Here is a 14,123-nt window from a genome sequence, read left to right as displayed (position 1 = left end):
GGGATGGAGCTGGGTGGGATGCTCTGAGAGGGAGCAGCGTTGCGGCTGGGAAGCAAGCTGCAGCGTGGGAGGGAAAAGCGAGCAACGCCAAGATCCCAGAAAGAAATCCACTGTCCAGCTGGTGCCCTGACCCACCCCCCAGAGTTACCTTAGTCCTACGAGGCAGACCCTGCGGTCCCACAGAACCCACCTGCTTGCTGCCGGCCGCCCACTGACTGAGGACAGAACGGGCATATGATGGTACCGCTGAGGAAGAAGCCCTTTCTCCAATTTTCAGATCAGAATGCCTGGAGAAACAAAGAGCGATCGCCATTTAAGGCTGTTCTTGCAGCCTCCTCTGGGGTTCAGTCCCAGCCTGTCATTTTCTTGGAGCCGTTTCTACGACGGAGAGAAGACGTAACCAAGGCTACAAAAGGGAAACTCGATTGGGGTCTTCCCAGCAGGTCCGCCCCTGTCGGAGCAAGACCTCATCTTTATCCCCCCTACGGCCTCCATTTCATAGAAACAGAATGGTTTGGGTTGGAAGGAATCATCTAGTTCCAACTCCCCTGCCACCGGCAGGGACACCTTCCCCTAGATCCGGTTGCTCAAAGCCCCATCCAGCCTGGCCTTGAACACTGCCAGGGATGACGGGGCATCCACAACTTCTCTGGACAACCTCTTCCAGTGTCTCACCACCCCCACTGTAAAGAACTTCTTCCTCATATCTAATCCACGTCTTCCCTCCTTCAGTTTAAAGCCGTTACCCCTCGCCCTATCACTACACCCCCTGGTAACGAGGCCCTCCCCATCTTCCCTGTAGGCCCCCTTGAAGCGCTCTTCTCTACATCAGCCACCTTCAGACAGCAGACAAGTAGCAGTTTACACCAGGGCGGCAGCCTGAAGCCCAGGAGGGAAAAACAGTGATTGACCTGGGGTAGTTCAGATTCGAGAGGAGCGAGTGATGCAGGGAGTAACGGTCTCCTGGGACAGAAAGGGAAACACTCCGGAGGACGAGAAGACAGGCAGCAAAACTAGGAAAGGAAACCTATTCTAAACACGTTTGATTCCTTGTTATTACCTGACATAAAACAGTAGGTAAGCTTGCTGCCTGAGAACTGTGTCCATGTCCTGAAGAACCACAGACTCATCGTTCATCTTGTACCACAGTCCGTTGCTGGCCTGCGAAGAAAGGCATCGATATCTGGAGATGAACTGCATGGTTTCTCCCCCAAAACGGGCAGAAAACTGCAGAACCAAGAGGACGTCAAAATAAATCCAATGCAGCCAGGAAGGAGACCTTCTCACTTTGGCAACGAGTAAAACTGCCGTGAAAGTTGGTCTTCCCAAGCACACATTTTCCCCTTCTTAGGAAGGAAGTTGCTCTATACCTTTGTGTAGCAGAAATAGTGTCCTGCATGACAGCTGTCACCGCTATGCACCAGGACAGCGTATAAGGCGTAGAGGAGCGGTTCTCCAGCTGCCTGAGAGGTGTATGGGCGAAGATCCAAGTACTCGGGATATTCTACAACCTACGGAGAGACCAAGAGGGCTCAGAGACAATCCTGAAATACTACACGAAATAGCCTTCAACACGTGATGCTTTGGGTGGCAGGAAACTGTTCTCGGCCAAAGCAGCTCTGCCAGAGCAGAGTACATGCTCGTCTTCCCACGGGAAGTCTCCTCATCCCGGAAGGGAACACGAAAAACCCAACATGGCCAGCTTGTGAAAGAGCGCATGCTTTGGGAAACCTGCTGCTCCAGGAAGAGAAAGTTGCGCTCCAGTTGCGTATACACCTTGGGGAACATGGGGTTTCTTGGCAGCCAGACAGAAGATAAAACTGCCAACACTGAGCAGAGTGGAGACAAGCCTGCACAAACCTCCATTGCTAAATCTGTATTTAAAAACCCAAAGGCTAAAACTTAACATGGCAGAGGTTGAGCAACAGGGGCCTGCACAGACATAAAGGACTGCAAGAGAGAAAGAAAAACACGAGCATGGAGTGCTAAATGCCTACACCTCGCATGTTATGTCTATGGCTGTGGAGTTAAAAGCTTATATATTTTATTATTTTTTAAGACATCTAAAGAGGAAGGTATCTATGTGAGAGGGTGTTTTAAAGGATTTGATATGTTCTAAAGTCTACTTGAACATTAAAATGACCAGAAAGTGTCAAAAGATTTCCCGCCGGTGAAATCGTCAAACCTTTTCAGACACACCGTGAGAACCTTGGGCACGCGATGGATTGTAAACCTCTTGGAGGCGGCAACCATCTTGTCACACCTTGAAACCAAGCACAGAGCCAAGTGCTGAAATGCACCCTGAAATGCAGCCTTTTTCCCCGCCAGAAGGCCACACAAGCTTTCATGTCTCACACATCCTTACGCTATTTTAAGGCTATTCAGTACCATAAGGCCAGGTTAAAAAAAAGCTGCGTCTCATTGTCCAGAGAAGGGCAACGAAGCTGCTAAAGGGTCTGGAGCACAAGTCTTGTGAGGAGCGGCTGAGGGAACTGGGACTGTTTAGTCTGGAGAAGAGGGGAGACCTCATCGCTCTCTACAACTACCTGAAAGGAGGTTGTAGCGAGGTGGCTGTTGGCCTCTTCTCCCAAGTAACTACCGATAGGACGAGAGGAAATGGCCTCAAGTTGCGCCAAGGGAGCTTTAGATTGGACATTAGGAAACGTTTCTTTACTGAAATAGCGGTCAAGCATCGGAACAGGCTGCCAGGGAAGCAGCTGAGTCACCATCCCTGGAAGTATTTAAAAGACGTGTAGATGTGGTGCTTAGGGACATGGTTAGTGGGCATCGTGGTGTTGGGCTGACGGTTGGACTCGATGATCTTATGGGTCTTTTCCAACCTTAATGATTCTATGATTATTGTGCATGAAGCCTTCGGGAAAAGCTAACATGCGTCATGACATGCAGCACCTTCACGCAGGATCTAGTACTAATATGTCGTTAGAAATCATCTTACTGGCTGCACTTAAAGCAGTTTTCGCCATCCAGCTGCTCCGGTTTCACAAAGTCCTCCAGAGCTGCGGTGACAGATGGTGTTGTCCGAAAAGCGGATTCGTGCCCGGCGTGCAAGTAACCAATTCCACACGCTCAGGAGAGATATTGTTTTATTCAGGCCTGGGTGCTCGGTGGACTTGCCACAAATCAAGCACACCTGGTCTAGTCACCTTTCTGTTTATATCCATGCTTCTCATACATAATTTAAATTTCCTTGTTACATATTCATTACATTTCCGAGAACTAATTATAATATTACATCATCTTAAACACATGCGCACTAAAGCCTTTAGGGTCTTCTTGGGGGTCTCGGGTGGGCTCTGGTGGTCGGCAGGGTAGTGAACTCTTCATGAACTTATTTCCTCTTTTACCTTATAGGGTCGCAATTTGTCCCTAAGCCATGCTTGGACCACGTTTGTTTATAGTTTCCATAGCTCACTACCTCTAAAACACACAGCTTATAATTAATTACTACTCCACACAATTACAAACACACACCTGTTAGTTATCTAACTTCTAAGCAACAAATCTGCATTGTTTAAAATTACAGAAGCGAGCAATATAGAATCCACAACAAACTATCTATCACCATAGTGTTCTTAAATTAAAACACATACATCTTGATCTCCTCCAATCAAACACCCACTCACTAGCTTCATCATTCTGGTTTCTTATTAACTGGTCTTTTAACCCAGTTCTGGGTGAGGGCTATACACAGGATGATACCACTTTAAAAATTAATGTTGATTAAGATTAACATTAACAATGGGGCTGCCTGGAGGAGTGAGAAAGGGGAGCCCTGAGCTCGGGGAAAGGCCCTCACCCAAACACTTGCTAGGAGTTTACGCAAAAACCTAGCTAGATGACGCTGAGGAGACCCACCCTGAAGCCACAAGCAGTGTCCCGAAGGAGGCAGAACGAGGGTGTTATGCTGAACGTTTCCCTCAATTCCCAGGGATTCCCGGGGCTATCAAGAGTGACCTCTCTGTGGCACCGCTCAGTTCAGCTATTGATGGTGTGGAGGAGGCTCATCCACAACGAATGGCGGCTCCTGAGGCGGCTCCAGCGCGGACTCGGGACCAGAGGACAGGCGCGGCGCCGACACTGGCACCGACACCATGGCTGGTGGTAAGGCGGGAAAGGACAGCGGGAAAGGCAAGGCGAAGGCGGTGTCGCGCTCACAGAGGGCTGGCCTGCAGTTCCCCGTGGGACGGATCCACAGGCACTTAAAGACTCGGCCCACCAGCCACGGGCGAGGGGGAGCCACCGCAGCCGTCTACAGCGCCGCCATCCAGGAGTACCTCACCGCCGAGGTGCTGGAGCTGGCGGGCAATGCCTCAAAGGATCTGAAAGTCAAGCGGATCACTCCCCGTCACCTGCAGCTGGCGATCCGCAGGGACAAGGAGTTGGATTCGCTGACCAAAGCCACCATTGCTGGTGGAGGCGTCATCCCGCACATTCACAAGTCTCTAATTGGAAAGAAGGGACAACAAAAAACGGCATAGAGGGGGAAAAAAAAAAGCCAAAGGAAGCGGCCCGTTCCCTCCCGTCGTCGTACTGTACCTGGGACAGAAGAAATCTTGGGGATACGTGGAATTTTTTTTTAAGGAATAGTTCAAAGGAAGAGCACAGGCGATTGACTGTACCAAACATTGGTATGGGCTTCAGATTCAAAGTTTGACGCAAAGTTGTACCTTGTGGGGGGGCGGCAGTCGGGGCGGTGGGCGAGGGGCTCGGCTGCTCCCCTGGGTTTTGTACAAAAATGGAAGGGATAAACCATTTTTTAATTTAAAAAAAAAAAAAACAAAGGCCACCCCCAGAAGGAATGTGGCGACCCACCCAGACCGAGCCCCCACGCAAACACACATCTGTCCAGGTCTCTGGCTGCAGGGAGTGCCTGAGCCTGTCCCTGGTACAGGAGGGCAGCAGAGACAACACCTGTGTGCGCTGTGACCAGGTGGATGATCTGCTCAGCCTGGTGGCAGAGCTGAAGGAGGAGGTGGAGAGGTTAAGGAGTATCAGGGAGTGTGAGAGGGAGATAGATTGGTGGAGCCGCACCCTACCATCCCTGAGGCAAGGGCAGCAAGTGGAGGCTCCACAAGAAGCGGAGGATCCCCCGCCCTCTTGCCACCAGGCAGAAGGAGGGGACCTAGGCGACGGGGGGGGGAATGGACACAGGTCCCTGCTCGGGGCGCCAGGCGAACCCCCGCCCGGCCTCCCTCACCCCAACCTTCCCAGTTGCCCTTACAGAACAGATATGGGGCCCTGGAACTTGAGGGCCAGACAAACGAGGACGCAGATGAAGGCCCATCCAGGGGGTTGCCTGAGGCGAGGCAGTCAGCCCCACGCATGACGACTGCCTCCGGGAAGGAAAAAAGGAGGGTAATTGTCCTAGGTGATTCCCTTCTGAGGGGGACGGAGGGCCCAATTTGCCGGCCAGACCCATCCCACAGGGAAGTCTGCTGCCTCCCTGGGGCCCGGGTTAAGGACATTACTAGGAAGCTCCCCAGTCTGGTACAGCCCTCCGATCACTACCCGCTACTGGTTATACAGGCTGGCAGTGAGGAGGGTGCAGAGAGAAGTCCGGAAGCGATCAAAAGGGACTTCAGGGCGCTGGGGCGACTGGTGGGAGGATCGGGAGCACAGGTGGTGTTTCCCTCGATCCCTTCAGTGGCAGGGAGGAATACTGAAGGGAACAGAAAACTCATCGGATCAACACGTGGCTCAGGGGCTGGTGCCGTCGGTGAAATTTTGGCTGCTTTGACCACGGGGAGGTTTACACGGCACCGGGGCTGCTGGCGACGGATGGAGTTCAGCTGTCTCACAGGGGGAAAAGGATTCTCGCCTATGAGTTGGCGGGGCTCATCGAGGGGGATTTAACCGAGGTTCGAAGGGGGAAGGGGATAAAACGCGTTTCTTCTGGCGATGGCTTTTGGCCATCGAGTGGAAACCATGGCCGGGTCTCCTCTTCTGGGAGGGCGACGACCACGAGCTGAGCTCACCTCTAGAGCCTGGGGGGGGCTGCGCCCTGCCCGCCCGCACTGCCCGCCCCACCTGAGGCGCCACGCCCTGTTTGCCCGCCCTGTTCGCCGCGCTCCGGGTCGCTCGCGCTCCCTGGGGGCTGCTCCTGTACCTGAGGGGGTTTGGCCGCCGTCCCGCCTGTCCCCGCCCGCGCTGAGTCAGAGCCGCCGCTCGTCAGGAGCTCGCTCCCCGGCTCGGGGGAGGGGGCTGGGGCACCCTCTCGCTCCTGCGCTTTTGCCTTGGCGGTTTTTGCCGCGGTTTTGCCGCTTCAGGAAGGGTCCCCTGGCGGGATGCTCCGCTCCGGAGCCCTTCGCCTCGGTGGCTTCTCTGAAACGGCGGGTACCCCGGGTTTTAAACGGCCGCCGTCCCCCCCGCCCGCGCTGAGTCAGAGCCGCCGCTCGTCAGGAGCTCGCTCCCCGGCTCGGGGGAGGGGGCTGGGGCAGCCTCTCTCTCCCTGCGCTTTTGCCTTGGCGGTTTTTGCCGCGGTTTTGCCGCTTCAGGAAGGGTCCCCCCGCGCGATGCTCCGCTCCGGAGCCCTTCGCCTCGGTGGTTTGGACCCTAGAATCAAAGCTTTGGGCCCTTCAAATGAGGCTTTGGGCCCTACAAATGAGGCTTTGAAAATGAAAACGAGACTTTGAACCCTCAAATCAGGCTTTGTGCCCTAAACTGATGCTTTGGTACCAAAACCTAAGGCTTTGCAACCTAAAAAAACCAGGAGGGCTTGCAGCCTGAAAAAACCAGGGGGGCTTCAACCTCTGAAAAAGGAGGATAGCAAGCCTAAAAGAAGGAGGATAATGAGCCTAAAAAAGTCGGGCTTGGACCTTAAAAAAGGGGGGCTTGGTCCTCAGGAAAGGAAGGTTTGCAGCCTAATAAAAGGAGGGCTTGCAGCCTAAAAAAAAGGAGGGCTTAGAGCCTAAAAAAACCAGGAGGGCTTGCAGCCTAAAAAAAAGGAGGGCTTGGAGCCTAAAAAAAAGGAGGGTAATCCTGCGGCGGAGGGCAATCGTGCCTAAAAAAAGGAGGGCAATCGTGCCTAAAAAAAAGGCGGGTAATCGTGCCTAAAAAACAGGCGGGTTTGGAGCCTGCAAAAAAGGCGGGTTTGCAGCTTGAAAAAAAGGTGGGTAATCGAGCCTAAAAAAACCAGGAGGGCTTGCAGACTGAAAAAGGAGGGTAATCGTGCCAAAAAGAACTTTGAGGGCTTGCAGCCTAAAAGAACCAAGAGGGCTTGGACCCCTGAAAAAGGAGGGTATCGAGCCTAAAAAACAGGAGGGTATGCAGCTTTAAAAAAAGGAGGGCTTGCAGCTTTAAAAAAAGGAGGGCTTGGAGCCTAAAAAAGGAGGGTTTGGACCCTAGAATCAAAGCTTTGGGCCCTACAAATGAGGCTTTGGGCCCTACAAATCAGGCTTTGAAAATGAAAACGAGACTTTGAACCCTCAAATCTGGTTTGTGCCCTAAAATGATGCTTTGGTACCAAAACCTAAGGCTTTGCACGCTAAAAACTCATCTTTGGAGGCTGAAGAGGAGGATTTGGGCCTTCAGAATTGCAGTCTGTCTCCTAAAAATGAGGCCTTGGTCCCTGAAAATAACTTGTAAATAAGGGTTTGCCCTCTACAAATGACACTTTGGACCTTCACAGTCAGACTCTGGGCCTTCAAAGTGATGCTCTGGGTCCTTAAGATGAGTCTTTGGACATTAGAAGTGGGGCTTGCAACTTACAAATGAGGGTTGATACCCCAAAAAGGAGGGTTTATACCCTAGAATCAAAGCTTTGGACTCTGCAAATGAGGCTTTGGGCCCTAAGAGAGGGGGTTTGGACCATAAAAGGAGGGTTTGGACACTCAAGATGCAGCTTGGAACCTGAAACCAACTGGCTGGATCCTAAAAATGCTGGTTAGGAGCCTGAAAATGAGGCTTCGGCAAGTAAAAATGCAGCCCTGGGCTCCGAAAAGGAGACTTTGCAAACTACAGCTGAGCCTTTGGACCATAAAAATGAGGCGCTGGAAGCCAAACCGAAGGCTTTGCAAAGTAAAACGCGGCTTTGGACACTCTAAAGATAGCTTTAGACCCTAAAACAAAGCTTTCTTCCCTAAAAAATGAGGGTTTAGACCCTCTAAGTAAAACTGTGGGCCCTAAAAAAAGGCTATGGGTCACAAAAGACACGTTGGGACCTGAAAAATGAGGATTTCGGCCCTTAGCAGGAGGCTTTGGGCACAAAGAAGGATGGCCGAGGTGCCACAAACAAGGCTTTTGACCCCGCAAAGGAGGGGAACTTCTTGGTTCCTCTCTGGCCCCCAGAAGGGAACCTTCGGTCCCTAAAATAGGGCTTTGGGCACTCCAATGGAGGCTTTGACCTGTAAATGAGAGTTTCCAAATGAGAGTTTGGACCCTCAAAAGGAGGGTTTCGGGCTTAGAGAATGTGGCTTTGGGCCTTAGAAATGGGGCTTTGGAAACGAAGTTGAGGCTTTGAACCCTGAAATTAGGTGTTGTGCCCTAAAATGATGCTTTGGTACCAAACGCTAAGGCTTTGCACCCCAAATATGGGCCATTCAAAGCTCAAAAGGCGGCTTTGGGCCATCCAAATTGCAGACTGCCTCCTAAAAATGAGGCGTTGCTCCCTGAAAAGGAGGCTTTGGAAGCTAAAAATGAGGGTTTGGACCCTCAAAATCAGTCTTTTGGCCTTAAAAATAACCAAAGGCTCTCGGCCCTTAAAATGAGTCTTGGAACCTGAAAAGGGCAGTTTGGAACTATAAATGAGGGTTTGTACCCTAAAAATGAGGCTTTGGGACCCAAAAGCAAGGCTTTCAAGCCTAGAATCACAGCTTTGCACTCTACAAATGACGCTGGGGAAAAAAGTTCCACCACCCCCCGCCCCGGACAATGGCACCGACTCACACTTGAGGATGGCGGCCTTCCTGCAGAGCCGGGCGCTGCCGGGTCAGAAGTGGCGCCAGGCGGCCTCGCTGTCGCACACCTCATGGAGGTAGCGGCAGGTCTGGCCCAGGCTCAGCAGGTGGGACATGATGTGCAGCAGCTGTGGGGAGAGACGAGGGGGAGAGCATCAACCCTGGGACCCCCCCTGCTTGCAGGGGCAGACCCCCGCCCCGCCATCCCCCCCTGCTCAACTCACCATCTCAGGGGGAGACGCTGGGTGACGGCCACGTCCTCCCCCTCCTCGCCACCCTTCAGGCTGCTGCGGGGTCCCTTGCGCTGTGTGGAGGGGGTGTGGGGGAGGTGATGGCAGGCGGCCCCACAACAAGCATCACCCCCTGCCACCCATCCTCGTGTACCCCACTCCCACCCCGGCGGCCTCACCGTCACGTCCTCGTCACCGTCGGTCGGATGCCAGAGGCGATGGCGGCGAGAAGCCCGGTGGCCCATGGCTGCCGTCCAGCGGCACGGCCACGGGACACTGACTCTCTGTGAGCCGGGGGCTCCCATGGAGTCAGGGGGGTCCAGAACATGGGGGCGGCCGGGGAGGGGGCACGGGAGAGAGGGGGTGGACGGGGGGAAGAGGGGCCCCGGGCCGGGGGCTGCTCGGCCTCGGGGCAGGCCCCACATGCACCATGCTGAAGCTCGGCCTGGCTGCCGCCGGAGCCCGCCTTCTTCTCACATCGGTCTTTGCCGGCATAGGTCGGGAGGGCTGTCAGTCTCCTCCCCTGAGGGGATGCTGCCTCTGATTGGCCCCAGGCGGTCAGGCTGCTGTGCTGCAGTGCCCGCCCTTCCCTTGAGCTGATGACCTCCGATTGCTGCCTGGGGCTGTCACTCTGCCCTGGTTTCAGGCCTCCCTTGAGGTGATGCTCTCTCTTATTGGCTGCCTGAGAGGCCACTCCCCCCACCACCAGTGCCCGCCCTTCCCCGCGGTTCTGTTTCCTCTGATTGGCTCTCTGGCTACAGAGCAATCACAGGCCTTGCCCCCGCCTCCTCAAATGCCATTGGCTGTCCTGGGACCTCTCCCACGGACTTCCGGCAGATGTTGCCAGGTGACCAGCTCCGCCCTTCGGGTTTAGCCCCTCGAAAGGGAACCGCGGGCCCTAAGAAAGGCCATGGGTCACAAAAGACAGGTTGGGACCCGAAAACTGAGCATTTCAGCCCCAGAAAGGCGGCTTTGGGCACTAAACAGGATGGGCTGGATGCTTTGGTCCCGCTCTTCCCAGGCTCAGCCTCCCTCCTCCCTTCCCGACTCCTCGGCCCCCTCTCCCCGCCGAGCGGCGCAGCGGGACGGGGAATGGGGCTGCGGGCGGCCCACAGCGCCTCGTCTCTGCCGCCTCGTCTTCCTCACGCCGTTCCCCTGCTCCCGCCTGGGCCCCACGGGCCACAGCTCCGGCCAGAGAACCTGCTGCTGCGTGGGCTCCTCTCCAGGGGCCGCAGCTCCTGCCAGGAGCCTGCTCCGGCTGGGCTCCTCTCCACGGGCTGCAGCTGCCTGGTGGAGCTGTCGATGGCCGCCTGAGGGGGACAGCGTTGGCGGCTGGATCCTCTTCTGGGCACCCATTTCACAGAATCACCGGCTACCTGAGGCTGGCCGGGAGGTCACCTGGAGGGTGAAGTCACCTGGTCCAGTCACCCCCCTGCTCAAGCAGGGCCACCTGCAGCCGGTTGTCCATGACCATGTCCAGAGAGCTGTGGAACACCTCCAAGGCTGGAGACTCCACAAGCTCCCCGGGCAGCCTGTGCCGGTGCTCCTCACCCGCACAGCACCCTTGGCACTTCCTCTTGCTGAACTGCACGAGCTCCCTGTCAGCCCATCTCTCCAGCTTGCCCAGGTGCCTCGCGATGGCAGCACGACCCCCTGGCCTAAGCGCCACTCCTCTTGGTCTGGTGTCATCTGCCAGCTTGTCGAGGGTGCGCTCTGCCCCATCACCCAGACATTAATTAATGAAGGAAGAGGTTAAACAGGGTCGCACCCAGGACTGACCCCTGGGCAACACCGCTCGTTACTGGCCTCGCCCTGGACTTGGTGCCACTGAGCAGCACCCTCTGGGCCCGGCCGTTCAGCCGGTTTTCAGTCCCGCTCGCCGTCGCCTCGTCCAGCCCGTTTCCGTTCGAGTGACTTGAACTCCATATTTAAAAAGAAGAGACGGCAAGATGGGCACATGCAAGCACGCAGCTTTCAAAATCCCGCAACATAAACCTCCCACACTGGCTATTTCCACGATTTCCTCAAAACCTACAGAGAACAAAACACCCCCTAAATGACACGTGCAAGACCAACAAGTGTTTTTAATTCTGGCTTTGGCTCTTCTGACTGTTGGTACCACATGAGTGTTGTTTACGCAAGGCGATCCCAAAGCTCTTCCTGGAGGGACCTGTGGGTAGGCGGGCCAGCCGGCAGAGCTGTCCAACGCTCTGCAAGGTCTCTCTGAGCTCTTCCTGTCCAGAGGCAGCACTGGGAGGAGGGACAGGGCGGGCTGCTGGTGCCCTTTGTGCAGCTTGGTGCCTGCCGGGGGCACTTTTGGTGCTTCCTGGATTCTTCTTCCTCCTCCTCCTCCTCCTCCCCGGCATTGCAGGAGTCAGACGCTGTGCTCTTCCCTCATCCAGGGTCGCAGTCTGTTCCCGCCACCACTGCAGCGCCCCGAGTGTTTGTCTGACGTTCACCTTTCACTTTGCGCTGAAACCCTCCTCCTCCTCCCTGCTGAGGGGTCACAGCCTGCGGTGTCCACAAACGGTCTGCGGAGATCATAGCCCTGCTGCAGGGATCCGCTCTGCTCTCTCTGCATGGGCAGGGTTTGCTCCCGAGCAGCACTGGGTGCGGGAGCCGACTGGGAGCTGCCGTTGGCGGGCCCTGGAGCTGCGTCATCCCTGGAAGCGTGCTCACCACTTGGAGGACAAGTTCTCCTCCTTTTCCCTGCTGAGTGGTCGTAGTCCGTGGTGTCCATGAACCGGCTGCAGAGATCATTGCCCCGCCGCGGGGATCTGTTGTGGGCCCTCTCCCTGGCACCGTTCCTCTGGCAGCGGGAGGGAGGGCTGAATCCGTGCTCCTCTTTGCTGCTCTCTTCCTGCTCGGTGTGCGGGACACGGTCACATGGCTGACAGCAGACCGGGCACGCAGCCTTCCTTCTGGACACCAGCCTTATGCAGCTGCAGAAGAAGCGATGCAAGCACAAGCCCACACAGAAGATGATGCTGAGCCTGCCTGGCCCGATGGGGCTCGGCCATCCTGCAGATGCCTCCCGTGCACCTGCCCAGGTTAGCTGGCTTGTGCTGGCTGTTGCGGAGGAGCTGCTGTCCTCTGGAGAGTCCTGCGTGCCCACCGCCATGTCCTGCAAAGAGAGCTGTGAAAAGGTCCTGCCCTTTCCTCCTGAGAGGACCAGAACAGCAGGGAAACCCCAGAAGCTCTGTGAGGGGACAGCCCTCCTGGAGGGCTGCAAAGGCAGGAGGGCCAAAGGCGGACAAATGGGATGGAGCTAGGTGGGATGCTTTGAGAGGGAGCAGCGTTGCGGCTGGGAAGCAAGCTGCAGCGTGGGAGGGAAAAGCGAGCAACGCCAAGATCCCAGAAAGAAATCCACTGTCCAGCTGGTGCCCTGACCCACCCCCCAGAGTTACCTTAGTCCTACGAGGCAGACCCTGCGGTCCCACAGAACCCACCTGCTTGCTGTCGGCCGCCCACTGACTGAGGACAGAACGGGCATATGATGGTACCGCTGAGGAAGAAGCCCTTTCTCCAATTTTCAGATCAGAACGCCTGGAGAAACAAAGAGCGATCGCCATTTAAGGCTGTTCTTGCAGCCTCCTCTGGGGTTCAGTCCCAGCCTGTCATTTTCATGGAGCCATTTCTACGACGGAGAGAAGACGTAACCAAGGCTACAAAAGGGAAACTCGATTGGGGTCTTCCCAGCAGGTCCGCCCCTGTCGGAGCAAGACCTCGTCTTTATCCCCCCTACGGCCTCCATTTCATAGAAACAGAATGGTTTGGGTTGGAAGGAATCATCTAGTTCCAACTCCCCTGCCACCGGCAGGGACACCTTCCCCTAGATCCGGCTGCTCAAAGCCCCATCCAGCCTGGCCTTGAACACTGCCAGGGATGACGGGGCATCCACAACTTCTCTGGACAACCTCTTCCAGTGTCTCACCACCCCCACTGTAAAGAACTTCTTCCTCATATCTAATCCACGTCTTCCCTCCTTCAGTTTAAAGCCGTTACCCCTCGCCCTAAATAGGGAAACCTATTCTAAACACATTTCATTCCTTGTTATTACCTGACTTAAAAGAGTAGGTAAGCTTGCTGCCTGAGAACTGTGTCCATGTCCTGAAGAACCACAGACTCATTGTTCATCTTGTACCACAGTCCGTTGCTGGCCTGCGAAGAAAGGCATCGATATCTGGAGATTAACTGCATGGTTTCTCCCCCAAAACGGGCAGAAAACTGCAGAACCAAGAGGACGTCAAAATAAATCCAATGCAGCCGGGAAGGAGACCTTCTCACCTTGGCAACGAGTAAAACTGCCGTGAAAGTTGGTCTTCCCAAGCACACATTTTCCCCTTCTTAGGAAGGAAGTTGCTCTATACCTTTGTGTAGCAGAAATAGTGTCCTGCATGACAGCTGTCACCGCTATGCACCAGGACAGCGTATAAGGCGTAGAGGAGCGGTTCTCCAGCTGCCTGAGAGGTGTATGGGCGAAGATCCAAGTACTCAGGATATTCTACAACCTACGGAGAGACCAAGAGGGCTCAGAGACAATCCTGAAATACTACACGAAATAGCCTTCAACACGTGATGCTTTGGGTGGCAGGAAACTGTTCTCGGCCAAAGCAGCTCTGCCAGAGCAGAGTACATGCTCGTCTTCCCACGGGAAGTCTCCTCATCCCGGAAGGGAACACGAAAAACCCAACATGGCCAGCTTGTGAAAGAGCGCATGCTTTGGGAAACCTGCTGCTCCAGGAAGAGAAAGTTGCGCTCCAGTTGCGTATACACCTTGGGGAACATGGGGTTTCTTGGCAGCCAGACAGAAGATAAAACTGCCAACACTGAGCAGAGTGGAGACAAGCCTGCACAAACCTCCATTGCTAAATCTGTATTTAAAAACCCAAAGGCTAAAACTTAACATGGCAGAGGTTGAGCAACAGGGGCCTGCACAGACATAAAGGACTGCAAGAGAGAAAGAAAAACACGAGCA

The 14,123-nt window shown here is 54.9% G+C and overlaps 1 pseudogene; it reads left to right on the top strand.

Annotated features, from left to right (window-relative positions):
- Positions 1-4,010: 4,010 nt before the first annotated feature.
- Positions 4,011-5,062, top strand: LOC142076457 (histone H2A.V-like; annotated as a pseudogene).
- The last annotated feature ends 9,061 nt before the right edge of the window (positions 5,063-14,123 follow it).

This window comes from Calonectris borealis, unplaced genomic scaffold (assembly GCF_964195595.1).
Source record: "Calonectris borealis unplaced genomic scaffold, bCalBor7.hap1.2 HAP1_SCAFFOLD_50, whole genome shotgun sequence".
Taxonomy (NCBI): domain Eukaryota; kingdom Metazoa; phylum Chordata; class Aves; order Procellariiformes; family Procellariidae; genus Calonectris; species Calonectris borealis.
This window is presented reverse-complemented; position numbering and strand designations above follow the sequence as displayed.